The following is a 16756-nucleotide window of genomic DNA, read 5'->3' as shown; positions in this document are numbered from 1 at the left end:
AATCTGTTACAAATGACAAGTACCTTGGCATTGTGCTTGACCATAAGTCCAAATAGGACCTGTGGACTGAGCTCATAACAACTACTAAGACAAACCTAAAGGTAACACTTCATATTAAGGTACACATATTCACCATTCACTTTGCACTAGCATGTATAACATTAGTAGCATATTGACTGTTTCTTAGTCATTATAAAGCACTTCTGTATGACCTTCTACAACCTTCTACAACTACGAGGCTCTTAAAGAGCACGGTGCAGGTTGGAGACCACATTGCATCATATGTGGGAGGAGTATATAGAGCTCAACAGTCATGTGACTTTCTGTGACGTTTCCTGCCCCGGAAGTGAGCTCCCCATTCATTTTTTCCATAGAAAATTCAATTCTTTCCCCTGTTGTTGTTGTTGTTGTTGTTGTTGTTGTTGTTGTTGTTGTTGTGTGTTTTTTTGCGCCAACTTATGGTCACTCACGATTCAGTAGGTGACGGGTTGACGTTGTTCCAGCCCAGAGGTGAAAGTGGTTTAAATTTCTTGCAGGAACTATACTACCCCTAATATTAACTCAAATAAATAAAATAAATACTAAATACTAACCAAAACATTTACCACAGACTGAGCAATTAAATTGTTTCTCTAGTTTGAACTTTTTATAGCCTGCTTTGGATAACAGTCCTTGCACCTACTGTCTGATTCTCTGTATTTATCTCTATACAAAAAGAGACTTATAAGTATTCTAATATTGAATAGAAATTGCATTGAATGATCCAGTTTCTACATACTCCTGAAATATTGAATCTATCTTGAACCTCTCAACATAGTGCTGTTTTTGTCATTGTTTTTGTTCTAATCATTTTACACAAATAACTGATGTAAAATTGATACAAGTTAACTATTGTTATCTTTTACTGCATTTACTGTTATGTATATTTCTTGTCTTTAGGTGAGATTTCTAGATAAACCCGTAGTGGGTTTCTATCTCACCTGCACATGTTTTTTTTTATTTCTTTGTATACATTTTATTTTCTGTTTAACCTGTTTGCTTTTAAAATGTGCAAATAAACAAACAAACAGATAAATAGAAAAGCACAGAGAGATTTTTTTTAAGTGAGACAAATCAAATGAACTAGCTAGGCTAGACTAAACACAATCAAATAAAACAAAAATATTTATTTACCTTCACAGAGATCGAAGTGTCCTGTCTGTAAGCCAGCATCTTCTGCACTGCCTCTTTGTGGTGTTCACTCTTCTCGTGTTTGTTCAGAATCTGTGGACACTTTTTCCAATTGTTGCACCCAATGCTGTAAAAGTTGCCCTCGAATCCAGCACGTTTGTTGAATGTCATCAGGTTGCGAGAGTGTGCAAAACGGCATATGTGACATATGAGACGTTTTCTCGTACTGCAAAGAAGAAGCCAGTCTCATTGTGTGTACCATTCTCGCTTGCAGTAGCACACCGAATTCCCATTCAAATATGTTCTGGCAGTGTCCTTCTGCAAGATGGCTGGTTGAGTTGGGTTATCATCATCTTGGCAGCATGTATCCATGCAAACTGTAGCTGTTGCAGGGGCCGCAACTGCAGGGATTATCATTATCTCTATTTGTGTTTGTTAAGGAGTCTCGTGGCCTGCGGGAAGGAACTGTCCCTTAAGCGATTTGTGCGTGCTTTTGGGACCCTGTATCTTCTCCCTGAGGGTAGCAGGGAGAACAGGCTGTTGTGGGGGTGGTTTGTGTCCTTGGTGATCTTCACGGACCTCCTGAGGCACCGCTGATTGTAAAGTTCCTGGGGCCGGTTGCACCAACTGGTCTTACACTGGTCTTAAGCTAAGTTGGTCGTAACTTTACGACCTAACAGCTACGCCGGTTGCACCAAGACAGCTTAAGCCTTCTTTTCACTACGCCCAGGCGTAAGAGTTACACCTGGTCAGGAGGAGGCGTAGCGCCTGCCTGTAACAGAGATCTCCATGTCTTATCAGCGGAGACCGTTTTGAGTCCTTACCCTCATCGTCGTAACACAGCCAGTTCTCCATCTTTTGAAGCATGATGTTAGATTACAACAAGCTAGTTGTGTGGCTTAGCCTTCCAAAATGTTGCCATTAATTTTTTAGAATTTAATACATAGAATTGGGAACGTTACATTCAATTTCATTCAGACTGTCTTTCTGGCTCAATCACCGCCATTTTTCCCCCAGAGCGAGGGAGGGTGAGAGGAGGGAGGGTGTTTTACAGTAGTGCCTGAGAGAGCGTAGTGGCACAGTGCTCCAAGCAGGTCGCGAGGCACATTTTTTGCAACATCATCCAATCAGGGTGCATTCCCTGGCAATTCACATGGACGCGCATTGCTACGACCAGCATAGTTAAGACCAGACGTAAGCCGTGTTGGTGCAACAGGCGTAAATCCACTCTAAAGACTGGTCTTAACTAATAGTCCATGGGCCAAACACCAAAATTTCACATATCTGTACCACTCAAGTGGGCAAATTCTAATCATGATTTTTGAACATGTATATATCCATAGATGATGTTTTAGTATGATACAGTAGCCTTTCCAGAATGGTAGCTTTCTCACGGTTATCAGCTCATGAAGTTAGCCAGCCCCTACAATAATTTGGATTCTAGGTGCTGATGCATATCCTATTCTAGGCTCTTTTTAGGACCTTTACTCATGTTTGATGAGAATATATTTGATATAATTTTAAAGGGTAGCTTCCTAGCTTTCATTTAAGCTCAGTTGTGTGTCTCTCTGACAAATACAGAGGTCACAGGAGCTCCTCAAACTGTCAGTGACATTCGTTTTTCCACAATTTTCGTCTAAACTATAGTTTTATTTCAGCACTGTGGCATCTAGGAACATCAGAGATACAAACAACAAACACTGGAATACTCACAGGACTATAAGGATTCAGAAAAGGTATCATGTGCCCATACTATCCCATCGTGAGGGGTGAATGTGGCCCTTAAGGTAAAAGAATGACTTCTCAAGGGAAATGAGCCAGAGCCCTAAATTTAACAAATCGGTACCAGCCAGGTGGGCAAATCTTACTTGTGATTTTTTTTAATTCATATACCGTACATCCCTAGATTATGTTTTTATATGATATACCTTGATGCCTGGTAGCTTATTAGTGCTTATCCCCTCTTAAATTATGGACTGCTGTCGTTCAAAACTAGGAAAGTGCCCTCCCTGGAAATCATCTTTCTTTCATTATCCGTTGCCTAGGGTGTGTCTGTACTGTTAATATTACATAGATATAGGCAAACTATCCTATGATATTGTACATACTATACTATACTATACTATACTAGATATACTATGCTTGTCTACTAAAGTGGCACATTTCTCAGTCAAAAACAGAGTAAGCACGTTTCTCAGTCAAAAATAGTTTTATTTGTGTTACATTATATGAACAGCCACATTCAAAATGTTTCCAGTCTTTCAGGACAATATTAGGACAATCTACCCTTCCTGAGACACCATGCCACCCACGAGGGCAACACCATCATCGTCATTCACATCTGAGTGTGCTGGTTGGCACATTTTTGTAGTTTGCACAGGTTTGTGCACTTCAGACCATTATTGAGACCTGTGGTTTGCACGACCTCACACACTTGCAGGAGAGCAACTGCAAAACGGTCTGGTGCTGGGGAACCGCACATCCACTGGATTTCAAGCTGCCCCTCATCGTCTGTGGTCCACCCATGGTCCTTGGGGCTTGGTACAGATGGCTGGGTTTGAAGAGACCGTCTAGAGATTGCAGTCTGATCTTTTGCATGAATGGAATGCATTAATAGCCAATCCTCAAATGGTGGAAGCTGGCTGGACTCGACCTCCCCACGTCTGGTGCAGAAAAGTTGGTATCGGAGGAGGTTGACATCTGTAATGTGTGTAGAGGGTACATATTAGGCATGGGTCGATTTCCGGTTTTACCGGTTCGGTTCGGTGTACGAGCCCAAACCGGTTTGATCACGTGCGAACCGAAAAAACCTAAAAAAAATAAAATAAAAAAATAAAAATTTGCCAGTCCATTCTGATTGCACTATTGTTCGTATTAGCCTCTTCTCAAGTTGCACTAGTATGCAAAAGTCTTATTTTGTTTATTATGTAGATGTTTGAAGAAAAGTTAAGCTGAATAGTTATGAGAAATAAATACAGGGTGTGTTTGTTTCACAGGTGTCCTGCTTCTTTTTATTCAGTATCATTGCTGGTTGACAATACCAGCTTAGAGGTGTATTATCGCTATCAGGTGGACTGAAGTTGCACTACAGACAGTTATGGGCCACACTCGGGAGCCCTGCTTAAAAAAAAAATTAATTACAAAAAAAATCGGTATACCGGTTCGATCCGGTTTAGACGGCAATATCGAACCGGTTTTAAAATTTTCAAACCGACCCAGCCCTAGCACACATAATACATGTGGCACATGATTTCCAGCAGCTTCTTGAAGAGCTCATTAGAGACATGCCAAGCACGGCAGAGCTCAAGGAAGGCTTCTTGATATGTCCTGTCTGTTCAGGGTGCCCACTTTTCCGTGTCCTGCAAATACGCTGACAGTGTTGCAGCCAGTGAACGTGTGCATGCCAATCAAGGCGCCAGCAATATCGCCGCGTGATTTGCATAGTTTGGTGATGTCCTGGAACATTGTCTTGTTCTGTGTTCCACATTTTTGGTACATTGGGCATGGGATGTCCTTGCTCCAACCCAGAGTCAGTAGCAGGACATCTGTGTCTGCCATGATGATCATTGCCTTGAAGCCAGACTCTGCTACATGGAGAGCATGCATTAGCATGCAGGTGTCAGCTTCTTCCTGAGAGGATTTGAGCTGTGTTACCTCCTCCCATTGGTTCTTGTTGATTTTGAAGCAGACTACTTCACAGGTAACATATAAGGCCTTGTCTTGTAGTTTCTATCTGTGTTTGGGTCCTTTCCATTCCTCAAACAAGAATTTGATCAGACTGACTTTGCTGGCAGCGCTGTAGAGCAGTTTCCTCCACTGCTGGATGTTGTGGCTGGAATCATGCAGGTTGGCTACATCTGGTGGGGCAACAGTTGCAGTTGACAAGCTGACAAATTCATCTGGACTGAGTGGATTCACAAAGGAGTTTCCCATGATATCAACAATGGACTGTACTTTAAGGACCATAGGTGGACCACAGATGATGAGGGGCAGCTTGAAATCCAGTGGATGCACGGTTCCCCAGCACCAGGTGCCATCTTGCAGTTGCTCTCCTGCAAGTGTGTGAGGTCGTGCAAACCACCAGAGTGCACATGTCTCAATAACGGTCTGAAATGTACAAACCTGTGCAAACTACAAACATGTGCCAACCAACACAGTGAAGAAGAGCTTGCTGCACAGCTGACAGACTCAGATGTGAATGACGATGATGGTGTTGCCCTCATGGATGACATGGTCTCAGGAAGGGTAGATTGTCCTAATATTGTGTTGAAAGACTGGAAACATTTTGAATGTAGCTGTACATATACCGTAACACAAATAAAACAATTTCTGACTGAAAAGCGTGCCAATTTACCCTCTTTTTGACTGGGAAATGTGCCAATTTAGTAGACAATTAAGTATAGCATATATATCTATCTAGTATAGTATAGTATGGTATGGTATGTATAGTATCATAGGATAGCATGCCTATATCTAGACATGTAATATTAACAGTTAGTAGTCCAGACACCCCAGGGAGAGGATATAATGAAAGAAAGATGATTTCCCATAATTCCCATAAGTCCATAATTTAAGAGGGGTGGTTAAGCACTAATAAGCTACCATGGTCATAGGAATTTAAAAAAATCACAAGTAGAATTTCTCCACCCAGATGGTACCGATATCTTACATTTTGGGTTCTGGCCCATTTCCCTCGAGAAGGCATTCTTCTACCAAATTCAAAGGGCAAAATTCACCCCTCACGATGGGATAGTATGGGTTCATTATACCTTTTCTGAATCCTTATAGTCCTATATGAGTATTCCAGTGTTTGTTGTTTGTGTCTGTGATGTTCCTAGATGCCACAGTGCTGAAATAAAGACTATAATTTAGGCGAAAACTGTGGAAAAATGAATGTCACTGACACTTTGAAGAGCCCATGTGAGCTCTTTATTTGTCAGACAGACTCACAACTGAGCTCAAATGAAAGGTAAGAAGCTACCCTTTCAAATGTTGTCAAACATGTTCTCATAGAACATGGTTAAAGGTCCTGAGCCTAAAATAGGTTATGGATCAGCACCTAGAATCGAATTTATTGTAGGGGTTTGCTAACTTCATGAGCCGATAACTGTGACAAAGCTGCCATTCTGCAAAGGCTATCATACTAAAATATCATCTATGGATATATACCTGTTCAAAAATCATGATTAGAATTTGTCCACTTGAGTGGTACCGATATGTGCAATTTCTGTGTTTGGCCCATGGACTAAATAGGGGAAAATAAGAAAATGTCCAATAAATATGAAAAGCTACTCCTGTGGAAAGGCTATCATATATTAATTTACTTATATTGACCCTATAAACAATTTAGTATAGGTAAAGTTTTGCCCACCCATATGGTACCGATATCTGGTCTGGCCCATGGACTATAAGACCGACGTAGGAGTTACGACCAGGCATAGTTAAGACCAGTTGGTGCAAACGGCCCCTGTAGTTTTGGCAGCTCACATCCTGTTACGTGCTGGGCCGCACGCCTCACTCTTCTTAGCGCCCTGCGGTCCATGGTGGTGCAGTTCCCGTACTAGGTGTAGCGTCGTACAAGCGCCCCCTCGTTAAATTAAATTGAATATATCTGCTAATAATGATTAAAAGAAGAAGAAAGGTGATTATAAATGAGTATGGAAACTCACCTGTTTCTGTGCTGTGGTCTTGAATGGTAGAGAGCAGTGATGTTGTGTCGACTCAGCAGCAGGTGAGTATCTGGCCTGATGCAGAGTGGTCTATGTGTCTCAAGCCCAATGTATGCTTCGTCTGCCAACACTTTTGAAACGGTCGCCGACAGAAATGAGGACTTCAGTCGACACTTTCAAGTGTCGGCGAGCAGTGTCTGCTACCTGGTGAAATGTCTAGTGTCGCTGACTCGCTGACTACGTCATAGTATTGCGCAAGTCTGATTGGCTATATAGACGGCACGCGCTTGACTTCCTTGTTTTGGTTGGGGTCCACCCGCTAGTTTTCGCTCGATTGAAATGAATGCACGTGTCCCCGCTATTTTTATCAGCCTGTCCTTGATGTATGACTTCGTGAAAATCACAAAGAACGTCGTGACCAATTTCCCAGAGAGAGCGGAGGTGAGTTGTGTGGTTGTGTGCTGTTTATATGCGGCTGCAGCCAAGTACGTTACATCTTGCCTCCGAGGTGGTTTCACTGTGCCTTTCGTTCCCTCTCTTCTCTTGGCTGTCTGCAGCTGCTTATAGCGTCCGAGTGTCACGTGACCGTTGAACCGAGGCGAACGTCTACTGAAGTATAAATGCAACACCATGAGCAACACGTGCTGAGCGACACTTTATAATAAGTATAAATTAAACTTCAGAGTTAAGAGCTGCTTTTATACTCACACCTAAGCTGCCTGGACACACCCAGTGACACATCAGCAGGACTCTGGAGAGAGAAACCCTAAGTAATGAGCTAGTGATACTACTTTGCATCCAGTAGATTTGGTGCATCATTTAGCTTTGGGCAGCAGTGTGATATTAGTCAGGGATCCAGTCAGTCACCCAAAATGTGAGAGAACCTGGCATGGCATGCCATTCAGTATTCTGAAGCTAAATATTATGCCTTGTATTTTGTAGAAAATAGGGGGTCGTCGTATACAGTAACAGCAAAAAGCCCTAGAGCCCTGTTTTGGACCTCCCGGTTTTGAAAAAATTAAAAAATAAAAATAAATCGTGGCTAATATTACTGTCTTTCAGAGGCTGTGGCGGCCTCATTTTTAAAGCTAGCTTGATGATACTTTTACCATATGAAAGACCTATTTTAGATTTAGAATGTAAATGGTCTATAAAATAATATAATGTCATTTCAAATAACATCAACATTTAATTTTGGCTCACGGCCGTCCATCCAGATTAATTTTGTCCCTTCATAGGAAAGGATTTGGGCACCTCTGACCTAAAGAAACCAAGGAAAACCACAGTAACTTCAGTTACGTATTCTTTTGTTTAGCTGCGCTGAACTAGAGTTACTGTAGGCTACATTGCCTTTATTTTGTATCAATTCAAAGTGAAGTTACTGTTTTTCACGCTGGAATGTGATGTCTTCTGAAGCACACTCTGACAACAAGATTACACAGACAGCACCCCCCCCCACCCCCCCCCCCCCAACACACACACACACACACGCTCCATCTGGCGAACACCCTGATTGCTCCATTCCTGTCATGCCTGTTGGCCAGCGCTCACCTGGACAGACTGGTATGATCCCAACACCAAAGAGGGACGGTGCATGGGTAACACTCCATAACGTTCAGTAGTAAATCATTTATAAGCTATTAACATGAATACACATTTGTAGATGATTAATAAGTGCTGTAGGAAACTTGGCCTGGCCTGTTGGCCAGCGCTCACCTGGACAGACTGGTATGATCCCAACACCAAAGAGGGACGGTGCATGGGTAACACTCCATAACGTTCAGTAGTAAATCATTTATAAGCTATTAACATGAATACACATTTGTAGATGATTAATAAGTGCTGTAGGAAACTTAGTGTCTCCATTGAAATGAATGAATGAATGAATTTAATTAGTACTCGAGACCGGACTCGGACCGGTTTCGAGACCGATGTTGAAAAATGAGCTAGAAAATGGCGTTTGTGCGGTCACAGTGACCTTGAACTTTGTCCTTTCTCCACCAAAATGTAATCCATTCATCCTTGAGTCCAAGTGGACGTTTGAGCCAAATGTGATGAAATTCAGTCAAGGCGTTCCTGAGATATTTAACAAACATTGTACGGATGTACGCAGGGACTCCTTTCAACAACAATGGCTAGCGAGGGTTGCTGTACGAGCCTGAGGGGAATGCCATGCTGTGTGTGTATTGTAGGCAATGTGGCCCCCGTTGCAGGCAAATCTAAAGTTGTTACCAGGGCCGGAACTAGGCATGGGCAGAAATGAGTCTTGCCCAACCAACCGTAGATCATAGCGTGGGTGGTGGCGTTGGATTCGGAGCGGAAAAATACATAAGTTAAGTTAAGTTAAGTTATCCTTTATTTATCCCCTTGGGGAAATTCATCCTCTGCATTTGACCCATCCTCTACTAGGAACCTTCCTAGAACTAGGAGCAGTGGGCAGCCACTGTGCAGCGCCCGGGGACCAACTCCAGTTCTTTTTGCCAGTACCTTGGTCAGGGGCACTGACAGGAGTATTAACCCTAACATACATGTCTTTCTTGATAGGGTCCTTTATAGGCATCGCAATCTGACCTTCCCTTTCCCAGAAAATGTGTAGTTTGTAAACCATACATACAATGTCATAAATAATCAGGATGTAACAACATTTAGACATACGATGAGCCAATATAAAAGAGCATACGTCTGGTGCGGCTGATAAATAAAATAACACAACACTAATAACTTAAGAAGGGGATGAGCCAGCGGCTGATACGGCCGATAAGACAGTATAAAAACAAATTAAAAAACAAGTTAAAAACAAATTAAAAAACAAATTAAAAAACATAAGAAGAGCTAAGAACATAAAAGAGCAGACTGCTGGTATAGCAGATTGATGAAACATTAATTCCTCAGTCATCGTTTCCTTCCTCCAGCGGCATTCACTGCACGGATGGAGGAAGGGACAAAGGAATACTTGTACCTGTTTTTGGTGGTCCGTGGGACACACAAGCGAAGGCCGGATGGCAGTAGCCTATAATCTGAACTGAGCGGGTGGGCACTGTCTGAAGCAAACTAAGCAACTGCTTAGGGCCCCCACCTGCTTAGGGCCCCCAAGAACACTTGATTCTTCTCAATATATTATATTTGAATATTAATAATACAAAAACACAATATTGTGTTGTACAGACGGGCTAGTTAATGCTAGTGTTTTAATTAATTTCCACTGCCTCCGTCAGAGCTGGTGTTACATTCATACACAATGAAAAGAGAAGGTGGGAACAACAGAAAGACAAAGGTATGTTTCCATTACAGATGGGTGTCTGGGCGAGGTGGTGCGGGCCCCCAAATCAGATTCTGCTTAGGGCCCCATAAAGGCTTGGGCTGGCACTGCCTCTAGTGATGCTGCTGCTAGCACATCAGAGGCTCCAGCTAACATTACAGCTCCTGTACACTCCACAGGCACTGCTCCGACTCCTGTAAAGTGTTATAAAATGTTCTGATTTTGCCTGTTTGGGATATAGCCTATATATACCAAATATATAATATACCGTATACTAATATAGTTAGGTTGAATTTTGAGTATAGGCTTGATTCGTTGATTTAATTATTTTCTTTGTCACTTTTCAGTTTGAGTTTGAATAAGACCTAGTTTGGTTAATATTGGCTATGGTGACTGAGAACTCTCACTGTATTAGTCTTTGATTTTATTTGAGAACTAAGCTCATCCAATGAAAAAAAAGTTATGGAATTGATTATTTTAAACTATGGATGAAGGATTTTTTATTTAATTTTAGGGTGAGTTAATCTGATTTCAAGGTTGTTTTCTTTGCCACTTTTCAGTTTGAGTTAGAATTAGACTAAAAGTCTGGTTTGAGTAATATTGACTACAATTCCGAGATGAGACCAACACCGTCAATAATCTATATATATTAGGATGTAAGGTGGAGTGGGGAAAGAAAAGAGGTTCCAGCGATGACGAGGATTCATTCAAATCTGGACTCACAGCTGGTCTAGATGTAGGTCACTGTGCCTTCCTGACTCCCTTACAAATGTGAGAAACGTGAGAGAAAAAATGAATGATGAATGAGGCTGAAAACGCCACAAAAAAAAAACACGATTAAAAACACAATTTCAGACGGCAGCCCGTCTTTATTGTCACACAACACACGCATGCGGCCACAACACACACTCATGCTGACGGTGGCCGGTGAAATATGTCCTCTGCATTTGACCCATCCAGGCTTGTCCTTTCCTCCAGGGGGCAGGCCAGGAGCAGTGGTCGCTATTTCTTTCCAGCGCCCGGGGACCTTCATTGGACGATTATTGGACCAACTTCAGATGTTGTCGTCACTGGTCGGATGACGATCTTCTGCATGTTTTTAGTGGGGGGTTATGTAGGGAGGAACCCCCTGGGGGGTACGGGGAGAACATGCAAACTCCACACAGAAAGGCCCTTTCGACGAGATAGCCCACCTGGGCACTAGGCACTGAAGATATGGGGGGGTCACAGGTCCAGCCCACAGCGTCCCAGGTGGGAATCGAACCCAGGACCTTCGAGCTGTGAGGCGACAGCGCTTACCACTGCACCACCGTACCCCCCCCAAAGCGAGGTTATCAGATTAAGGTCATGTGATACCTCTACACATAACATTATGCTATAGCTTCTTTAAGGTGTGACACTGCACCATTCGAACCTTGTGTGTGTTGATCCCTGGGGATGTCCCGACGTGTTTGGAGGCTTTGGAAGTTGTGTTTCAAAAAGGCCCCCTCTAGTATGTCGGGGTCAGGTCAGGGGCTGCCTGTTCAAACACAGCGATCTGATCGACCTTTTCACATTTTGTTTTGACAAAGTTTGCATATAGCTATTTCTTTTGAGTCAGGTAAGTTTATATGACACATCAAATACCAGTTCTTTGCCACTTTTCAGTTTGAGTTTGAATTAGACTAAAAGTCTGGTAAATATAATAATAGTTTTGTAAATCGTTTGTTTGTACATAGTTAGTTTGCAAATAGTTAATAGATTTGTAAACATTGGCCTGAGGGTAAGTTCCTACTTATGTGACCCAAAGCACAATGGTGACACAGTCACCTACTGGAACAATTTGGTGTCCCTACTACACTTAACTCTGGAAATGGCTTCTACACCCTGCTTCAAATCATTCTTTATAAATTAGAATATAAGGCAACTTAATCCCCATCTCCGAACCGACAACCTCTGGGCAACCTACTGCCAAAGTTGCCCCCCTAATATTTCTACCAGCCCACCCTAATGTAGCAGGCTAGAAACGGCCCTGGTTGTTACCGGGTTGACACGGTTCAAGCGTCAAAGTTTGAAGTTGCACAGTGAGACGTGCAGAGAGGCTGCATCACCCTCCCCGAAGCCCCTCCCCACTTAATTTCAGCTGATACATGAGAACAATCGCCCAGAAATGGTCATAAAGTTCAACACTGCCTACAACATAGCGAAAGAGGAACTCCCGTTCACAAAATTCAAATCCCAGATCACACTGATGAAGAACGGATTGAATGTGAATCCAACCTATGCAAATGACCGGGCCTGTGAGTGTGCACAATTCATAGGAGTGATATCAGATGATCTCAGGGAAGAGACTGGTGACAAAATCGCCTTCGCCCCACCCACCTCTCATGCATGATAGACGGTGTCACCGATGTGTCCCCAAAGAATGTCAGATTGTCTATGCTCTGTCAAAACCCTCCAATATTGAGGTTGAACACGCCCATGCAGAAGGTCAGGGGTCATGGGTGCCATATAGCCAAATGATAAATAATGATAATGGGAAAATGACCTATAAGTTCATTATAATTGCCTATAGAATTTAATGTTAGTTTAATGCTATCATGAGTTTGAGTTACTGTCAATCTTTACATCAAATCAAAACTAGGGTATGCAAGTTAACACAACTATTTAACAGCATGAAAGGTCATTGATTAATACCATGCTGTACAAAAGGGCGTGACCAAATCATGTGCCGGTGCGACCAATTGAGAAAGTTGGTAGCACTAGTGTAAAAGTTAGTTGTGAACCCTGTTATGGTAAATGGTAAATGGACTGCATTTATATAGCGCTTTTATCCAAAGCGCTTTACAATGTGCCTACATTCACCCATTCACACACTGAGGGCGGCCAGCTGCCACGCAGGGTGCTGGCACAGCCATCGGGAGCAATTCGGGGTTCATTGTCTTGCCCAAGGACACTTCGACATGCGGACTGGAGGAGCCGGGGATCGAACCACCGACCTTTTGATTAGTGGACGACCCGCTCTACCTCCTCCGCCAAAGCTGGGGCACAATAGTCTGCCCAGGGGGGGGAAGAAAGGAGAAGAGGGGGAAGAAGGGGGAGAAGAAAAAAAGAGAGAAAGGGAGGGGAAAAGAGATGAGAAAACACTTCTGTATTGCCAATTTTCACTCCTCTGGCTTTTTTAAAGTCTTTATATAGGTTTTGTATTTTTGTTGAGAAAGATTTTTTTTTTCATGTCTGCATTGTTTTGCATTTCTTTGCTTTTATGCAGTTTTTGGTGGCCAAAACTTTTGTTGAATAATTGTTTATAATTATAAACTATATATATATATATATATATATATATATATATATATATATATATATATATATATATATATATATATATATATATATATATATATATATATATAATGTGTGTGTAATTAATTTAAAACTAATGAATTTAAAACTAACCATAAAAATTTACATGAATTGAAACAGTATTGTTGACTTTTTAGATAGTTAATTAAGAGAAAACAATATTTGATTTCCTCAAATTGCCACAACAATAAGCAGGACGCTGTAGGGATTTGAACCCCATTCCTGGTAAAACCAGGCGTGCCAACCACCAGTGTCTTTGTGCTAAGCTGGGCTTTTTGAGGATATACTGTATGGCCGGTAAAGCAAAACCTGCATAAGCAACATTGACCAGGTAGAACACGGCACTGGAGTCAGAGAAGAGGAGAGAGAACACCATTATTTCAAATTACATTTAATTTGTGCTATATGAAGTAAATATTTCTCTATTTAAAATGGGTACTGATAAAATGCTGCACTGGAGTCAGAAGAGGAGAGAGAGGAAGCCGCATACACACAACTTTCAAGTTGCCTGTCCCTCTCGTCTTGGGATGGCGGTGGAGGTCACAGAGCCGGATGAAGATGGTCTCAATCACACAGCAGCAATCTGGCCACTGGGGAAGCGGGGCAGTAGTTGTGAGTGCCTCTGCACACTCTCCACCCCTGGAGTGAACTCCTTCCTCTTTAGCTGAACCTCCCCATGCCCAGCCTGGGAGGAGACAGAGAAGCTCGGCTGGACACAGTGTATCTTCCTCCAAGCCCTCGTCGTCTTCTTCCTCACCGTCATCCACATCCCTCTGAGTCAGGGTTCACGTTCAGCGGCTCCAGGCTGACTCAGCAGGTAGTCAACACCAAGCAGCTCTCCTATGAAAAAGGAACACAGACAGACAGACAGACAGACAGACAGACAGACAGAGGTGTTATTAGTTCTATTTAAAGCATTCTAGATCATGGCTGACCAATTTGGGGCCCAGGGGCCAAACTTGGACGACGCTCAGTTTGTTTTGGCCCTCCATGGTTTTGAAATGGGATGAAAACATGGTGATACTTTCACCATATGAAACTAGAAGACCTATTTTAGACTTAGAATGTAGATTGTCTATAAAATAAAAATGTAATGTAATTTCAGATAACGTCAACATTTATTTTTTAGCCCACGGCCCATCCATCCAATTACTTTTGGCGCTTAATAGGGAAGAATTTGGGCACCTCTGTTCTCGATTGTTTAATTTTAAATATGAGAGTTGTATATGGATCATGTTATGAGTGTATGTTTTGCTTTGGCCATGGGAATGATACAAATGAAGCCTCGTTGAACTTAAGTTAGAACACTGAAAACACACAAACCGAAAGTGTATGCTGCCAATATCAATTAGACATACCAGTATATTTGGCAGGTGGCTTGAAGGTTGACCCAAATGCCCAGCCGGCCAAACACCTTCAGGCTGTTGGTGTTGACACAGTGGGCCACATCTAAGGAGTAGGTGAGGGATGATGGCTTGCTGGTCACGCCACAGCCGCCCCTTCATTCTGCGTTCTTCATTCATTTTTCCAAAGTATGTTCCAATCTTGCCGACTTCCGTGCGAGCAAGCGGAAGTGACGTGTGCTTTTATGCAAACTGGGTTGGGAAAAGGATACGCACCCCGCATGCCATTACTCTGACTACTTACAGGCTCTTTTGACTGTTCTGACTGTGTGTGCCCGTATAGGCTGTAAAATGTGTTTTTACAAATGTCAACAAGAGTGAATTGTACATATATTTAATTTAGAGTGCAGTTTGCCATGGGTATTCAATTTGTTTGACATCACTTCAATTTGTCAATTTTACCGATTTTGAATGACAGGTTTTATTTTGAAAAATCCGGACCAAAAGTCCGAAATTCCTGCTCACTTCACACTGGTCTCAAATAAACATCACTATCTTAGAAAAGGTGATATGATAAAACCGTTAGAAGAGGGAGGTCTAAACGTGATTGATTATGAAGCAATGAATGGAATGATAAAACTAAAGTGGTTACAACAATTTTTACAAGATATAGATGGTTTCTGGTTCAATATCCCGGCTAAGATTTTTGAAAAGTGTTGTGGAATAGAGTTTATGTTGAGTTGTGATTTCTGTATAACTAAATTACCCATGAAGTTGTCCACATTTCATCAGCAGGTATTATTATATTGGAAATTGATTTATAAACATAATTTTACTCCACATAATTCACCGATCTGGAATAATCGTTATATTTTATTTAAAAGAAAATCTTTGTGTTACTGTGACTGGGTGGAGAAAGGCATTTGGTCGATTTTGCATTTAATGGATTCAAATGGTAATCTTCTCGAGTATAATAGGTTTATTGATAAATACAATGTGAATTGCACAAAAACACAATACTCAGTGGTTATTAAGGCAATTCCACAAGCAATGGTGAATACGGTTAAAGCAGTGTTTCTCAAACTTTTTCAGACCAAGGACCACTTAAACCAATGAAAAAAACTCGGGGACCACCTAACTCCCAAAACATCCCCAAAAACAATAGGCCTACTACTTCAACTGTAAATTACAAATTACAGGCTAATTAAATGACAAATAGCAGTACAATTAATCACATTTTTGGCTTCCCACAATTATGAAAACAAGATAACCGATATAAAAAATGTATTTTATTTTAGTTAGTCCATTTACCTTTTTTTTTTTTTTTTTTTTTTTTTTACATGTATTTCTCCTGTTTAGTTCAAATATATTCAAAGTTCAAAGAAAGTTTTTTCAAGTTCAATAAATGCACAATGTTGCCAAAGTCAAATAGGCTATCTTTTGCCATGTTCAAGTTGCATTCAGTGATGTTTTTGTGTTCAATTAAGTGTTAAATGGCTCTATATTCTGACAGCAATTACTGAAATAGAGTGTTTGGTCAGTAACTTGGAACTCCCAACCACCCGCTGTACTCTGTCTCTCTCCTGTAGCCCTGCAGGCAGAGTGGATGTATCTCCGCAATCGTAAGTCGTAGAGAGTCAGGGGTGGTGGCATTGGATTCAGGGTGAAAAAATACATATTCCTTTACAGGCAATGTGATCTGACCTTGAGTTTCCCAGAAAATGTAAACATTTTTCTGATTGGATAGTGGGAGGTAAAAAAAAGGAAAAAATATAAATCTACTCGCGGACCACTAGGGGGCGCCCGCGGACCGCGGACCACTGTTTGAGAAACACTGGGTTAAAGCGATGTTGCTGTATAATGTTTTCGTTCCACAGCTACCTTCACTGTGTATTGATGGTATCAAATTTAAGGAGAAAAAATGCACAAACAAATTTCTAAGAAGTACTCTTACTTCTGTAATCTTCCCTTTA

This window comes from Poromitra crassiceps (genome assembly GCF_964638095.1).
Source record: "Poromitra crassiceps genome assembly, chromosome: 1".
Taxonomy (NCBI): Eukaryota; Metazoa; Chordata; class Actinopteri; order Beryciformes; family Melamphaidae; genus Poromitra; species Poromitra crassiceps.
This window is presented reverse-complemented; position numbering follows the sequence as displayed.